This window comes from Passer montanus, unplaced genomic scaffold (assembly GCF_014805655.1).
Source record: "Passer montanus isolate IOZ18808 unplaced genomic scaffold, ASM1480565v1 scaffold26, whole genome shotgun sequence".
Lineage (NCBI taxonomy): Eukaryota > Metazoa > Chordata > Aves > Passeriformes > Passeridae > Passer > Passer montanus.
This window is the reverse complement of record NW_024367261.1, coordinates 9,714,299-9,730,362: the sequence shown is the minus strand read 5'-3', so window position 1 is coordinate 9,730,362 and position 16,064 is coordinate 9,714,299. Positions and strand designations below refer to the sequence as shown.

The 16,064-nt window shown below is 37.0% G+C and overlaps 1 protein-coding gene across 1 annotated transcript in view; it reads right to left on the bottom strand.

Moving 5' to 3' along the window:
• Positions 1-16,064, bottom strand: part of CTDP1 (CTD phosphatase subunit 1) — a 97,828-nt gene that overhangs the window by 31,289 nt on the left and 50,475 nt on the right. The window lies entirely within an intron of this gene.

The following is a 16,064-nucleotide window of genomic DNA, read 5'->3' as shown; positions in this document are numbered from 1 at the left end:
TAATGAGCTTCAAAAGGTTATAATCTCTTTGACTTAGCATTCAACCTTCAGAAACAGAAAAAATACAAGAAAATATAGGTGAAGATTCTCCTAGTCTCTCAATTTTTTTGACTGGTGGAAATAAGCCATGTGTGAGCATTTCTCTACTGATATTTAAGAATTTTTCCTAGATGCAGCTTATCTCAACAAAAATTAAAATATGCTTCACTACTACTCTTTGTTCTCACTAATCCACACCAGCTTTATCAAGAAGAAAAATATCTGCATGTGAAAATGCACTAAAAGTTTTCACGCTGTTTATTTGCTGCTTTTACACAAATAATCCCAAAAGCTCAAAAGAAAGCTGTAAGAAATCCATTTATATCTGGTCATTCAAAAATGGACCTTTAATTTCTTTGTTTAGCTCATTAATAGCAACTGCAAACCAGTTCAGCACATCTAAATCCAGATGGCAGTTTCAGGTACAAACTGTAGGATTGAATTGCTGGGTCAAATCCAATAATATTAGTACAAAGACGTTTTTCCTGTGAGCAGAAGTTATTGTATGCATGGCAAATAAGAATCATGGAATGCAATTAAGGGTCAGGGAGACTGAAAGCACTGCTAGAGATAAGCCAACGGTGAACCAAGGAGAAGAATGTGAAGCACAGAGGATGGAGATTTTTCTGTATGTACAGAACACAGTGAAAGTCTCAAGAGTTTTAAGTGTTCCAGTGTGGGATGGGATGGCAGGACGACTCTGCCTGTATAGATTTGGTAGAATACACTCCAGGTAGCTGACATGGCCAGTAATTGACAGCACAGATCCACAGCTCTAACAACTACTTTCCTGCAAGCCTTTAACATTTAAAATTACAGTCTTTCATTCCAATACTTTTCCAGAAAATCTTATGTTGAAAACTATGTTCTCACTACAAAATATGTTAAAGTTTTCAAAGGATAAAGTTTGGCTGATAGACATTCAGCACTACAGATGCCTCTCTCAAACTGAAGTTTGATAGCATTTTAAAATATACTTTGTGTGAACAGTTTTGACAGACTAGCAGTCTAGTTATTGCTATGTCTGTTTTTCTTTTATCCTGTACAATGATAACATTATTTATTTGAAGTCTGAGATGCCATTTAATAGAATTACTAGAATTGTACACAAATATATGCCATTTCTCTGAAAGGCCATATAAAACTGCATGTATAAATCACAGAAATACATCAAATTTAAAAAACCATTGCATGTGAAAATGATGTGGGATAGTCCCTACAAACCTCTAACTCGAAAGGCACCCAAAACATGAATTCCTGCTTAATTATTGGCTAAATTGCAAATGTAGTGAAAAATATAAGTGTTTCATCTTCCACAATTCTCAAAAGAAATGGAAAACAAACAATATTTTCATTGAGGCAGTAAGATTTCAGCCCATGACACTAGAACAAGTTAATAGGCAAAAAAACTTCATTAGTATCTAAACACCAACTATCTATTTATACCTGAACACATATATATATACACCTGAATATATACCTGAATTTTGAATAAATAAGAAAGTACAAAGACCAGAGGAAACTTTTAATCTGATTCAGAACATGACAGACACAGATGTACCAAGAACCAACTATAGCTTCAGTTGTGTGATTGGATTTTATATGATAAATACAAATGAAACACATAACACTTCAGAAGAAAATGCCAGCTAATTCCAAACCTTACTGGTAAGATACAATGAAGGGATGCTTACTGCTTCAGTGCCCATAGCAGCTACCTTTGAAACAGACTTTTATAACCTGGCAACAATGATTAACACTGAAAAAGAAAAATGACTCATCCCTTGAAAATGATGAAGTTGTTTAATTCAGCAAGAGAATCAAAAGCCTGGCAGCTCCTATACACTCAATTATAAAAGCCAGTAAAAGTCCTCATGTGACAAAGCTATTTTATCTCTCATTTAGGAGAAGCAGAGCATACACTCATGCAAAGTATAAAGACCCAAGAGCAATGAGATTGTTAGTCTTATTCTCCAGTCAAGAGCTGAAAAATACATGAAGCTTTGCTAAAAGGGAAGTCAAAGCCTTCTGTAGTAGAACTAGCCACATCAGCTGGAAGTGTTTTTACTCCAGAAGTTGAGCTTACACATTCAAAATGAATTAAGACTCCAAGAAAAACACAAAAAAATAAACTGCTATGAGCAATTTCAATTTTTCCTTAAGTTACAGGCAATGTTTTGATACAGCTTTATGGATATGACAGAGAACTATCATGATGAATTTTTTGGAAGTAACAACTACATACACAGTAATGCAAACTCCATACGTAAAAACAAAAAGGAGCTGTGAATAAACTTTAATTCTTGTTTTTCAACTAGCAAGTGCTTTGGAATTTAAATTCTATTAGAACTGAGAAGCTACCTTAGACAGCCAACAGGACAACACTTGCAACTGCTTAAAACATCTCCTAAAAGTGGTACAAACATCAGAAACATCTCTTTACTTTTTGTTAAGAAAAAAATCTAAAAAGAATAGGTTTGATAAACAGCACTCAATTTTGTGCTCCAGTACTGCACAGAGGATAGACACATTTCTGCCCTTCCCCACCAGTCTTTCCAAAAAGACTTTTGCTCCAAATGATTGTGCAAGTTAAGGGACAAACAGAAAAAGCTACCAAGTACTTACAATGAGTTCTTTAGGTCTATTCCTACTGCCACAAAAACATCTATTCACTGTAAGCAATGCAAGCAATTAGTACTGACAGTAAGTACAGCTAAAACCCAGCTCCGTTTCAGCATAAAACCTGTGTGTCCTAAGCATTTGAGATCGTGTTGAATGTATTTTATTTTAGGAAGAACTCGCAAAAACTAATATAGTCTGCCATCCGAATGTGTCAAAAGGTTTCAATATGTACCTTATATTCCCCCCGTGGTATATAAAGTCAAAAAATAACTAAAATGATCCTATAATCTTTACCCCAACTCCCCTTCCAACATTTCCTTCTGCTTTGTCCTGAACTATTGCTTTTTAGTACAGAAATCAGCTGACTATTTTAGAAACTTTAAAAGAGCAGCAAAATGAGAAGACAGAGGTAGGAAAAGAGAAAATTATGAACCAAGCAGTGCTTCTGAGCATGTGAAACAGTGAATGGTGGTATTAGATTGTAAATCAAACTAGAGAGAGTGGTGGCTCCATCTTTCTTGAGCTGCACACTGAACTTGTAAACCTTCCAGTGCAGAGGTGTGAAAACAAAACTTCTCTGTCTGCAGCAAAATAAATGTAAATAATACTATGGGAGTTTATTAACTCCATACTGTAAAGTAATCACAGGAATTAATACAGCACTGACAACTCTAAAGCAGGGGCAGTTATATTCCCATTACCCAGCTGGCAAGAGGTCACCCAACAGGCTCTCCAGACAGTGCACACAATCACTTGACAAATCATTATTGTGGCACAACCACAAATCTTGTCCTCTCTTCCCTCAAGCTCCTCAAAGCATACACCAGGCATTTGGTAAAGCAAGGAAAGGTTCATCAAGAGAGGGACAGAAGAACTGATATTTGTGCCTTTAACTTGGAAAGTTTAACTGCTCGACACAGAAGCGCAATTTGGCAAGGAAGAGTAAAAGGCCACGACAGGACTGACAGAGGCCCTGCATGAGCAGGAGGCAGAAAGCGAAGTGCTGGTTCACTTAACTTTTATGGGCAGTCTCTTAATTTCAAATTCTACTGGGTTCTGAGCTAAATAACACAATACAGATGTTACCCATAACTTAAGCAAGATCAGGCGTTAATTATGCAACTTTATAGGTCAGAGTAAAGTTTCTGTGAGAGCTGCCTATTTGAATGCTATCTTCTACTGAACACAGCATTAATCTAGTTTTTACGTATATGTGTTCCATTGTACCCTTATTAAAAATGGTTGAGTTCAACAAAACATCTATAAAATATTCTTAATTTCTAGTGAAGCCGAACAGCAAAAAAGCAAAATCGAAGTGTAAAGAAATATAGTAGTACTTAAAGACAGAGTTCAATTGAAATTCCAAAACAGAACAATCCTTTCCCAGAATAAGAAAGCATACCTGAAGTCAAGTGAATTTGTGTTAATGATCACAGATCAGCAGTTATTTACTCTGTGAATAAATTCAACAAAGAATCTGGTTTTAATGGTGTAAAATGGTTTTATGACAAGCTTTTAGAATATCCAAATAGTTTCAAAATAAGGGAATGTGGTTTTCTTCATAATTTTTATCACTTACTATATTTATATTCATAATCATTTTTGTAGCTACCTTTCAACAAAAAGACACCCCCAATGATATTTACCAGTAGTTTCTTCATTTGCAATTAAAGCAACATCACAAGATGTTACTGTCTTTTTGTAATAGAAAAATATCAATTAAAGACATTACTGCTTTGCTCCTCGGCAGTTGAAGTGCCAGAATAAGAGATCTTCATGCTCAAAAAGTATAATTTGAAATATATTTTGCTTTTCTAAATACTTTATGGTATATTTTTGAGTGGGAGGTGATTGCCTTTTTCCTCTATGAATGGGTACTAACCATGGGTAGCTTTTTTTATTTTAGGCAGTAAACAGCTTTCTCAGTTATATTCAGAGTCAGGCCTTTAGAATGAGAGCAAAACCAAACCCGTAACTTGTGCTTCCTAGCACTCGTGGTCTGGAATTATTTTCACCTGCTGTTATCAAACTGCACATAGAAATATTCCAGCTCCTGGTAATAACCTTCCAGTTTCAGGATGAAAGGCAATTATGTGAGAAGAAAAAGCCTTGGCTCGATGCTGAGCACAGCTGCTATGCTCAAACTTGAAAACCAGCAATTTAAAAACACCATGTGGAATTTACTTACAAGGAGCCCAATGGCAATCCCTGGAGGCTGCACAGGGCCCTGATGGGAAATAAAGTGGCACTGCAGCCCCAATAGCTGGAGTTCCCAACGCTGCTGACAGCACTGGCTACAATGCCATCACAAGTTTTAATTGCAGCCCTGGGCAATAGACTGTGCTCCTAAAAGGCAGATCTGAAGGGACAAAACCAAAACCCGCTGCCTCTGATAATCTGACCACTTAACCTCTGCAAATGAAAGGGCAAGGTAACTGCAACTGCAGCTGCACAATTCACTATATTTGGGCTTTACTACTGCAATTAATACTTTGACTAGAATGAAATAAAATGTCACTTAGAGATTGCATACCAATATTGTTATTAAAAAGCACTAATAACAATCCTGTATCCTTGCTTATGATTGAATGAGATTAATTCTTCAAATCCATTTAAAACTCTCAACTTCCCACCTGGAGAGCAATGTCCAGATTTGAGTGGAAACCTCATAAACATTCTTAAGATGCCTAGAACAAATATGTGAAACTGCTAAAAGAAGCACTAGGTGCCATCCTTCCTTGATAATTAGGGTGTCTTGAGTGCTGACTTAAGGATTCCAAAGTTTGTCTAAAACAAACTTTGTTACGGAACAAGGGGAATGGCTTTCAGCTGAAAGAGGACAGATTTAGATTAGATATCAGGAGGAATTCTTCCCTGTGAGGATGGTGAATCACTGGAGCAGCCCAGAGAAGCAGTGGATGCCATATCCCTGGAAGTGTTCAAGGCCAGGCTGGATGGGGCTCAGCACAACCTGATCTAGAGGAAGGTGCTTGTGGCCATGGCAGGGAAATTGGAACAAGATGATCCAAGTCCCTTCTAATCCAAACCTTTATATGATTCTCTGATTATCAGTATAATGAAAATTGCTTTCTTTCATTAAATTGGTAGCACTTCACTGGTGCTGGAAAGAGGAAAATGCCCATTCCTAACTACTAATTTGTAAAATTTAAATTAAATTCATATGAACTAGAAGTTACTGATTTTAATATTAACAATTTTTTAATTCAAAGACTCTAAAGAAAAAATGTCTCAAGGGAGATAATACAATCATTTATCCAAAACCTTTCTGAGCCAGGGACATCACTGGAGCCTGGAAGCTATGGCTTTATCTGATTATAAAGCCGTCCATAACTCTAATCTTCCTTTCCTTTATTCTGTTTTCAAAAGAAATCCTCTGCCAAAAGAGTTTTAAATAGCAATAGGCCTGTAAATCTTCATTGTAATCTTTTCAAAGGGTGAAGTCTAAGATAAAAAAAAAATAAATTGTAATACCTGTGTGGCCAAAATACAGTTACTCACCTATCCAGGAGGACAGACTCAATGGGAACCACTTGAAAACAAGAACAGCATTTCAACTTCACCTTCCCTGCCCATCAGCTTATGGCTGAGATGGACAGGAGACAGCCTGAGTCCACTGGAGGCAGCAAGCATGGAACCCTCTGTTCCTTTGGTTGCAGCATTTCTAAAACAATGACACCCTCGCACACCTAAGAGCTCCATGGCTGCTATGGCTGCTAAATGCAAGGATTCTTCAATTTAGACTGCTGAAAATATCCATGCCAAAATTCCAGAAAAAGCTCCAACAACGTAAGTTAAGGCCAGTGAGTAAGAGCATGATCTACAGCCACCCTTCAGAGAAAGAATGTGTTTTTAGTCTGTTACTGACCATTATTTATGAAAAGTTCTGGCCTTAGGTAAGGCAAAAAAGCAAGCAGTTGGAAGAGGTTTGTCCTGGGGTTCTTTGCAGGGAAGCAATCCTCTGCTGACATGGGGAACAGAACGCTGCCTCCTCAGCAGCAAATAACTTTTCAGGTCACTCTCCTAGTTATAAGCAACTGTGGCTTGCACCATGACTTTACTGCACAGAAAAGAATCCACTTAATTTTTAAGTGGTTTTTATTTTTTTCCAAATTTGGAAAAATCTAATAATTTTTAACTTAGTGACTTAACTTTTTGATCTTAATTTTTTCTTCTGTATATGAAAACTTTCCATTTCACTTTTTCCCTCAATGAACTGAAAAGCAAGATATTATCACCCATGTCTTCAAAAAAAGCTAGCAAGTATTTCAGCATGCTTTTGGGAGGTGATATTAGGGCAAAATACATGTGAACAATTAAACTTTCCTACAATAGACACAGTCTGTATTAAGAGATTTGGGCTGAATTTAAGTCACTTTGAAACAAAAAATTTTCTTATTACAAAGATGTCACTGGAAGGGCAAGCTGTCTGAATTAGGTTAAGTTGTCCCTCAGTACATAAAATTTAAGGGAGGATCTGTGATGTAACCATTTCTTAGAAGTAACCTCAGAAGAACTGGTCTTTCACATTCTGTCTCATCTGCTTTTTTCTTTAGCATTAGAGCACTTTTTTCTCATTTCAAATTTCTGACTCAATTTTTAGAGTCACACAATGCATTTATTCAAGTGTCCAATGTCCCTTTGTCTCAACACTTCCAAGGCAGATTTCACTGTTCTCTACCAGAATTACCACTGGCTCACTGGAGCAGGTGATAGATCAGAAGTACCAGAAATTACTAGTCTTGTTCATGATTAAACAGAAGTAGCACTCTTCCTCTATTTAAATCTCCATACACCAAGAACTACATTTGTCCTATCTTGATCTTGATAAAAGCATACTTCAGGTTAGAATATCAAAGCTGGCAGTGTTCTTATATTTACTTTGGTAGATTGAGAAACAATTGCTCTAAACAGTTTAAGGAATATTACCAAACCTTAGAAAAAAGCTTTTATAAGATTTCTTTCCCATATAATTAATTTAGAGATTGACTTGTATGTCCTGGATGACTACATGTAAATTAAAATGCATCCTGCTGAAACCAAAACTAGTCAGAAAAAGCTATACATTTATCTCCTTGCTCATTGTGGTACATCTCAGAGACAGCAGCAGCTTAGTGACCTTCAACTGTTTTTAAGCTGGGTTACTGCTTAGCTACACCACTTCCCTGTCCCACCTCATTTCACGTCTACACTAACACACAAGCAGTAACAGTACATGACAGCAGGAAAAAGCAGCTGCAAAGAGACTTTGGAGAAGGATCTCTATTAAATGTGCAGCCACAACCTGAGTAGCAGAAGACTGCAACAGACCAGTGGCCTGGAGAAGTTATGTTAAAGTATTACCATATGCTCTTTTGTGACCAATACAGAATTTCATAATCTGATGAACTGAACCATGCACTACTACTGCAGCCTATTGGTACTATCAGCAAATTCTCTTCTGAAGAATAAAATCTGTATCACTGGGCCATCTTTCAAGTTTATCTCTAACTGCAAGTCCTAAAAAAACCCAAAAAACCCATGCAACAGAACAGAAACTCAAGCTCCATGCTCAAGTTCAAGGGCCACATATTACTAAGTGTCCTGATTTCACTTTAGGCAAAACTTCACCTTAAAGAAATGAGGCAGTGAGTGAGTCCCCAGGTGATAGTCTATTGCACTCAAATTCTGTTTGAGTCTTTTTGTAGAAATAAGCATTATCCAAATATCCAGACACTGGAATACCTAGAGAGTCTGTTGATACTATACAAACAGAATAGTAATGTACAGAAACTCCTAGAGGGAAGAGAAAGGAACAAGGAGAAAATTCTTATAAAAATACATATTTGGTATACTTTAATTCACAGAAACTATCAAGTGTGCAAGATGAACAAAGACTAACATCACTGTAGCATTTTCCCAACCAACAAAGGCCTGGTAAAGACTAGAAGTATCCATACCTGTTCCCTTTTTATTTAAAACAGGTGGACATTTCAGGGATTTCAGCTTGCTGCATGCATGTGTCCGTACAGCTCTTATCTTCCAAAACTTTAGAGCAACAGGTTAAAAAGCTGTAGCACCCTACAGCTATACTGCTCACCTGTTTTAAAACAAGACAGTATCACACTTTTTGTTCTCAAAGCCACCCTTTCTTTAAAGTAGAAAGTATGCTTTGCTGATACACAGCAAAGAACAGCTTTGCCTTATAACTTTGCAAGATTCCAAGAACTGTCAGTCTGGCTATTAACTGAAGAACAGTTTTGCCAGAAGTTGTCGTAAATTTCTTCTTATTCCTAGAGATTTAGTAAGAGATATGCACAATCTAGGTTTCTTTAAAAATAAATTAATCTAATTTGCTAATGAAAGAACACTTGCACAAGTTGTTTAAACACAGTCACAAAATACCACTGACATATTAGGTTAGAAATCCTAACATTCTATTAAAAATGGCACATGGCAATTTAAGAGGGCACAGAGCCTAGACTCTGAGTGATCTTTTCTGACACTTCACTGCCAAGGGGAAACATCAGTAGGAAGCTGCTAATGAAGTGCTGAGGGCATCATGACAGCAGTATGTTACTATCAAGGAATTATACAATTCCTGAGCTCCTAACGTGGTTTTATATTATTTAGGTTATATAAAGACAAATTTGAGTAAATATAATTTAGCACAAAAATACTTAGTCCACTTGTACTGCTTCTAATCAGTCCCTCAGAGCAAGCCTTTTTTAGACAAACTTCATTTTACAACTATTTTTGAACACCAAAATACCATCAAGTGACCTCTTGACAATATCTGATCTCATATAGTTTCACTTAAAAGCACAAAAGAATCTATGGATGCTAAACACATCTACTGCAGCGATCCCTCCATGAGCATTTTGTAGATGACAGCATACTGATGGGCCAAACGCAGTAAGCAATGGGATTCCTAGGTAACTAGCTAGGATGAAGTGTCATCTACTGCTAAAACTCACTTGCACTCTGGCCCAGCTGAAAAGTTTCTTTCTGACACAGAGAGGCAGCTCTGAACAGGTATGGACAGGTTTCCTCCATCAATGCAACTTGGGACAGTTCTCAACACATACTCACTATTTTATCTGGAAATACCTGCTGAACTGGTAGATGGAGTTTAAAATGGTATTTTTTTCCTAATATGGGCTGTGATGCAGGTTTTTGCAGCCTGCATTTCTAAACAAAAAAATCTCAGCTTTTATGAAAGAAGTACTAGGACACTAATCTACATATTTTCTTTCAAGTCATCCTGAAAGGCATTAGTTAATAGTGTAGCCAACCTGCAAACACACTTGGCACATTATCCTTGAAAACTGCTGAGAAGCATTTAAGGCTTAACCCATTTGGTTATTCCATTATAATAAGAAAACAAAGAGTGGGAGGAAACAGGATTTGAACCGATTTCCAAACACTTCAACCTGAATTACAGATTATTTAAACTACCTTTGAGGAGCTAATGTGCTTCAGCTCAGAGGCAAATGCTAAACTTCTGAAATGCTGCAGCCAGAAATGCACTCTTATTGCACAGTCATGATCAGAAAATGTTGAAGAACAACAGCCATAAATACAGACTTTACTTCAGAACCCAAGCAATCCCCACTCCAAAAAAGAAGATTCATAAAAGCATAACAAGAGTTGCTGATAAAAAGTGCATGCCACCCTCCCATTTTTTGCATCTCAACTTTCCAAGCTTTTTCCCAAAGACTCCTTGCTATCACATGTTTTAACAATATTCTCTCTTAGCACAGTGCTGGGTTCCACCATCCCAAGGTTAACTGAAAGCATACCTTTTGCTTAGAGAGACTGAATATTCATCACTATATACATATTTCAGAGAAAAATAAGGGCTTTTTCCTTTTCAGAGGTTGAACTCCTTTACTTTTTCAGCAGGCTATAAAGCTGTTCAGAAGTCACAGTCTAAGTGAAATTGAAAACATTATGGTGAGAACAAAAGACAAAAAAACTGCTTTCATTTACCTGCATGCACAAGCATTCTGCAGTTATCACAGCTACAAAGGAACTCAAACTATTGATTTGTAGAGCAACTGGGATGCAGTAGGGCTTACTAGCTCAAAACCACTGCTATAAAAACACTAATATGTTGTCTTTAGTACAGATTTATTCACACAGACTATGAACAAACCCACCCCTAAGATGGGTAAGCCAGCTTGGATCTGCCTTGACTTGCTAATTTTAACTTAGCATTGGCAGACATCAGCTGGCTGCATGAAGCATTATTTATCAGTGAACTTCCCTCTTCAATAAGCCTGATTATCTTGGTTTTATTATTATAAGAACCAAGAGATCGTTATCAATGTGCTCAAGCTAACAAAACCACCTCAAATAATAAGCATGGGAGAAAACCATTTCTGGTTTTATGAGAAATTTAAGAATGACAGTGAAGACAGAGCAGTTTTGAAACAGTTTCTACTGAACTGGGCAATTGGACTGCTTGACTCTGTACAGACAAGCATGTAGCTTTTAAGTGAAGTAGTGCTGAAATATGAGCACTGTGTATGTGGAAGCATCCTGCATAGCAAGCCTACTCAGTAGCAAGAATTAGGCATGGAGTAAGTTAAGGAAAAAAAAACAGAAGCAAATCCATAATACAGTGAAAGATAAGCCCAGCAGCTGAAGAGTAGTCTGTTTCTACAACAAGCTCAATATTAAGGTGATTGAATACCATACAGGTTCTGATATGATGTCTGTATCATGGTATGATAGCTATACCCAGTCCTCAATACCTCTGGCATGAAGCAAGTTTGATGTTGGAGCATTGAAGTATCTGGGATAGGCAGCTGTCTGTGTTCGTCTCAGAGAAAGCAGTATCATCATATTTACTAGAAGGAGTGACAGGGAATATTGTCCACAGCTGACTGTGACCCATGGCAATTAGAAAGAGCAAGCTCATATACAAACCCTACAAGAATACAGAGTAACAGTATGGTGTTCTCTCAAGATCTCAAATTAATGTAGACATGAAAAAATTACTGCAGCACAATGCATTGCTGCGGAGAGTTTTGTACATCAACAGGGGCTCTAGTTTTGCAGCTTTTCCTAACCTCTGTTAAAGTTGTACATGGAATAGAAATAGTGGTGATGACACAGGTGCTAGAACACTCAGAGCTGAAGGACTATCACACAGAGCAGCTGAATTCAGTGTGCCTGAAGATGGTACCAAAAAGAAAAAAGACTACCAAATCAGAGACATTTTCCCTTGAAAATGTCTCTGAAGCAATCAAATGCAATTATACATAAGTTAAATTTAACATTAAGTCACCTTATGATAGCTGATCAAGATCAGCTGATCAAAAAGAAATGGTACAAATAGAACTGTCCTTCAATGCTTTATACAGAAACAACCTGCCTTTGTGCTACCAAAATGGACTTGTATTTCTATCACCCCAGAATTTCAACCACAAATTAAGTTTGCTAGCAGACTAGCATTATACAAATGTTTGCAAAGATTCTTCACAGCATTTGACACACATTATTCTATACTGCATATCTATATTTCTCTATACGTTGAAATACAAGTATCAGAAGATCTTGATAAAACAAAAAAAAAACCAGCTATGAAAAAACCAGTTCAGACTTAGACTTGAGCAGACACCTTTAAATATCCCTCATGGAGAGTAACAGCTCAAATTTAAATGTAAAAACATGTCAGACTTGTGATGAGGCTCAGTCAGGCCCTCTATGCAGCTGCTCAGAATTATGAGGGATCAGCTTGCAAATTGTTTAACATGGCTCACGCAACTCATTTACTCATTTTTAACTGTGGCCAATTAGTGTTGACAGCCTAGCTACATTTCATTTAGCATATGGAGGTAGATGTATATGTTAAAATAAGGTTATTGAACTCTATTTAAAGAGGTTCTGCCCCATTTTGTTAAGTAAACAAACAGCTGAAAATGGCTTTCGGCTTCTCCTAAGGCCAGGCAGAGACATTAAGTACTACCAGAGCTGGTTAAAAAACCTTCACAGAATGTATGAAAATGCCTTCTTCCCTACAGAATAAACCAACACCTTGTATATACATTCTAGAGGTGGAAGCTTTATAGAACTACTTTCAATTTCATATGGAGTTACATTAGAATAACACATTTGCTATAAAATCAGGCATCGTTTAAAAGCCAGAAGTCATCATATCTTTCATATTTCAGAGCTCAGGATTTATCCTTATTTGCATAATAATTTTTATTTTATGCTTAACAGAATGATAGCAACATGGAAAAAGAAGCAAGTCTCCTGAAAACCCAAGCTTACAATGAAACAATGTTGTGAACACCTTTGGGAGAATGGCCAAGGATCTGAATCAACTGTTGATTGAATCAGGAAAGTATGAAGACTATGTAAGATGGCAGTGCCATCTTTGCTGGCAAGTAAATCAGACCGATCTTGGACTAACTAAGTTTTGCTTGGATTTCCCTGTTTTTTATTGACAATCCATCAATCTGATTGAGTTTTTTCCTCAAAAAAGTTAGTGCTGAAGCAAGCATGGCTACTTCTTTAGTTGATGTCCACTTGGTGCAGCCCATTACTAATATCCATTGTAGCACAAATACGTGTACTTAGCTTATAAATAAAGTAGGCATAATAGAAGTGAAGTCTCAATAAAAAGGAGGGAATGGCCCGAAATCATGCCAGGGGAGGTTTAGGTTGCATATCAGAAAAGGGTTTTTCACCACAAAGGGAGGTTGGGCACTGGAACAGTCTCTTCAGGGAAGTGGTCAGAGCACCAAGCTTGTTAAGAGTTCAAGGAGTGTTTGGACAACATTCTTGAGTACATGGTGTGACTCTTGGGGATGGTGCTGTGCAGGGCCAGGAGCTGGACTTGATAATCCTTGTGGGTCCTTTTCCACTCAGCTTATTCTGTGATACGTTTTCTTTTATTTTCCCCTTAACAGCCTCACCAGCCAAGAACTTGATTGATCATGTTAATTTTTTCTCAAAAGTCTTATATCATATTTTAATTAAAAACTTGTCATGACTGCCATTAAACTAACTCTTACATATACAGGTAGTCTCCATTTTTATCTACAAAATGCAGCTATTTATACCGTGTGTCATCTGAATGCCAAAAGGTTACAGTATGTTTCCCATCTTTCCTCATGACACACAAATTCAAAAAAATAACTCTAAAATGAAAATAACACTTCCAAGTACATCAAAAATTTGTGTTTAAATAGTATTTTCTAAGTAACCTGTGCAGAAAAACAGAAGTGATCCACAACTGATTGCCTACTTGAGATAATATCAACTTCGATAAAAATCCTTTTCCTATTTAGGTAATGACTTGTCTCCTTGTAAAACATGGTATTACATAAAAAGCCTCATTCCAAACACTTCTAAAAACTGCTAAGCAAGCTTGAACCAGGATGCCCTCTCAAAACTAGCAGCCAATCAGCTCTATGCAATTACTGCATAAACTAATGATCAGTAGAGAAATATCAGACTGAAAAAATAGGCAAATGTATGTTTCACATTTTGATAATCCATTTGAATCTCACTAGCCTTATCTACACTACATATATTTTAGTGTTCTTTCTATAAGATGAATTACAATCAGAGTGTCAATGTCAATGTTTCTGGTCAGGATGATTTACAATTTAAGCATGACCAATACCAATTTCCTAAAAAAAAAAAAAAAATAAAAAAAAGAAAAAAAAAGTGTTTACAGCTTCTGCATAGCTGCTTTTCAGAGTAATTCCCATTTTCTGGTAGAAAATGAATTCTTCAAAGCAAAACATAGGCAGAAACAAACTACTGATGGCCAGCGTCTTAAGTGCTCATCTTCTTTCTCTCCAATGTACCTCTATCTTTCTCTCTCTGTTGATTCTCACTCTCAAACTACTAAAAATAGTATTGGAAAACTTTACTCAGTTTTCTCTACTAATCCAATGAGATATGGGTGAAATAATTGCTTTGACATTAATGCTCAATTACTTCTGTATTCTTTAACCATATTAGAGAATGGTGAATGTCAAAATTATAAAACAGGGGAGCAGCAGTAAATATACTTTCCTTCTTATACAACTGCTTTAAGCTATGTTCTTTAAAAAACTACATCACATTTCTTGATTCATCAGCCAGCCATCACTTGTTCATGAAGACAAACCAGCAACCTGATTACTAGCATTGCACCCTCACCGTTTCCCTCCAGAAAATTCATCTCCCAGTGAAAGAATGCAAGCAGCACATGTAGTCTTGCTGGGTTAAGCCATTTCGTAATAAGCACTCCACAGAGAAAACAAAAATCAGTTTGAGCATGGGGGCTAGCAGGGATGTGAGAGTCAGCATGTGCAGGAAGGTGACAATAGAGCTGCCAGTAAGGAAACAAACTGAGGAAGCACCAATGGACTGAGACCAGCCAATCTGAGTCTCCTCAGGTCTGCTTATATCAGAAGATGATTTAGCAAACCCTTTTCACAACAGTCTCTCACTGTCTCAATGAAGAGCAGCATGTTTACTTTCACTAATAGTTTTTAATTGTTTTTACAAGTCCAGTTAGAGTGAAAGCTGTCTGACAACTGCAAAGCAAGACCTCATCACTTCCAAGGGCCAAGGGACTTGGATGATAATCACTAACAATAGCAAGCGCACACACAGGCTTATTCTTTTTTCCTCCAAAAAAGATACAATTTATAAGAAGCTAGCCAAATTTAGCATCTGTACAATTTATGACATAGTACATGCTAAGCTGTCAAAAAGAAAATCTGTATGAGAAACATAGTTGTGGAAATTAAAAGAACCATTAATGTGGAAGATAATTGTCCAAGGGAGCCTAGGCAGCTATTACTTACTCTAGAGACCACATCCTTCACATTAAATTAGTACTTTTTAACTAACCAAGAGGCTAACCACTTACTGAGATAATAGTTTTCAACAATTTGAAGAAAATCACTCCCTCCTAATTCACTGCATGGTACAGTCACTAATGTGAAATAAAAAACAGAAATTAAGGGATAAATTTGCTTAGATAAAAGCAAAATGCAGAGTGACAAAATGTAAGAGCATAAGTGGCCTTACGTAAGAGCAGAATGTTGCAATTTCAGTCTTTGTATATGACATATAAATTACAACTCAGTTGAAGGAAAAGAATGTGCAGAATACATCCCAAATCAACAGAACCATGTTAATGAGAAAGTAGTTCATTAGGCAATTCCCACTCAAGAAACATCTTTATACTTAAATGCACTCGTGCACAGAACATACCTTTGCAATGTGGTCACTTTGCAGCTGCTGACCACATGTCCCAACCAGATGGTAGGAATCTCTGCAGCTCCACTAACTGAAGCAAGAGATGGGAAAACTAGAGGTCGGACTGGTATCAGATTCACTCCCTCTCTTCCCCTTTCCCAAGTCCCAAACTGAGAGGAATTTAAACC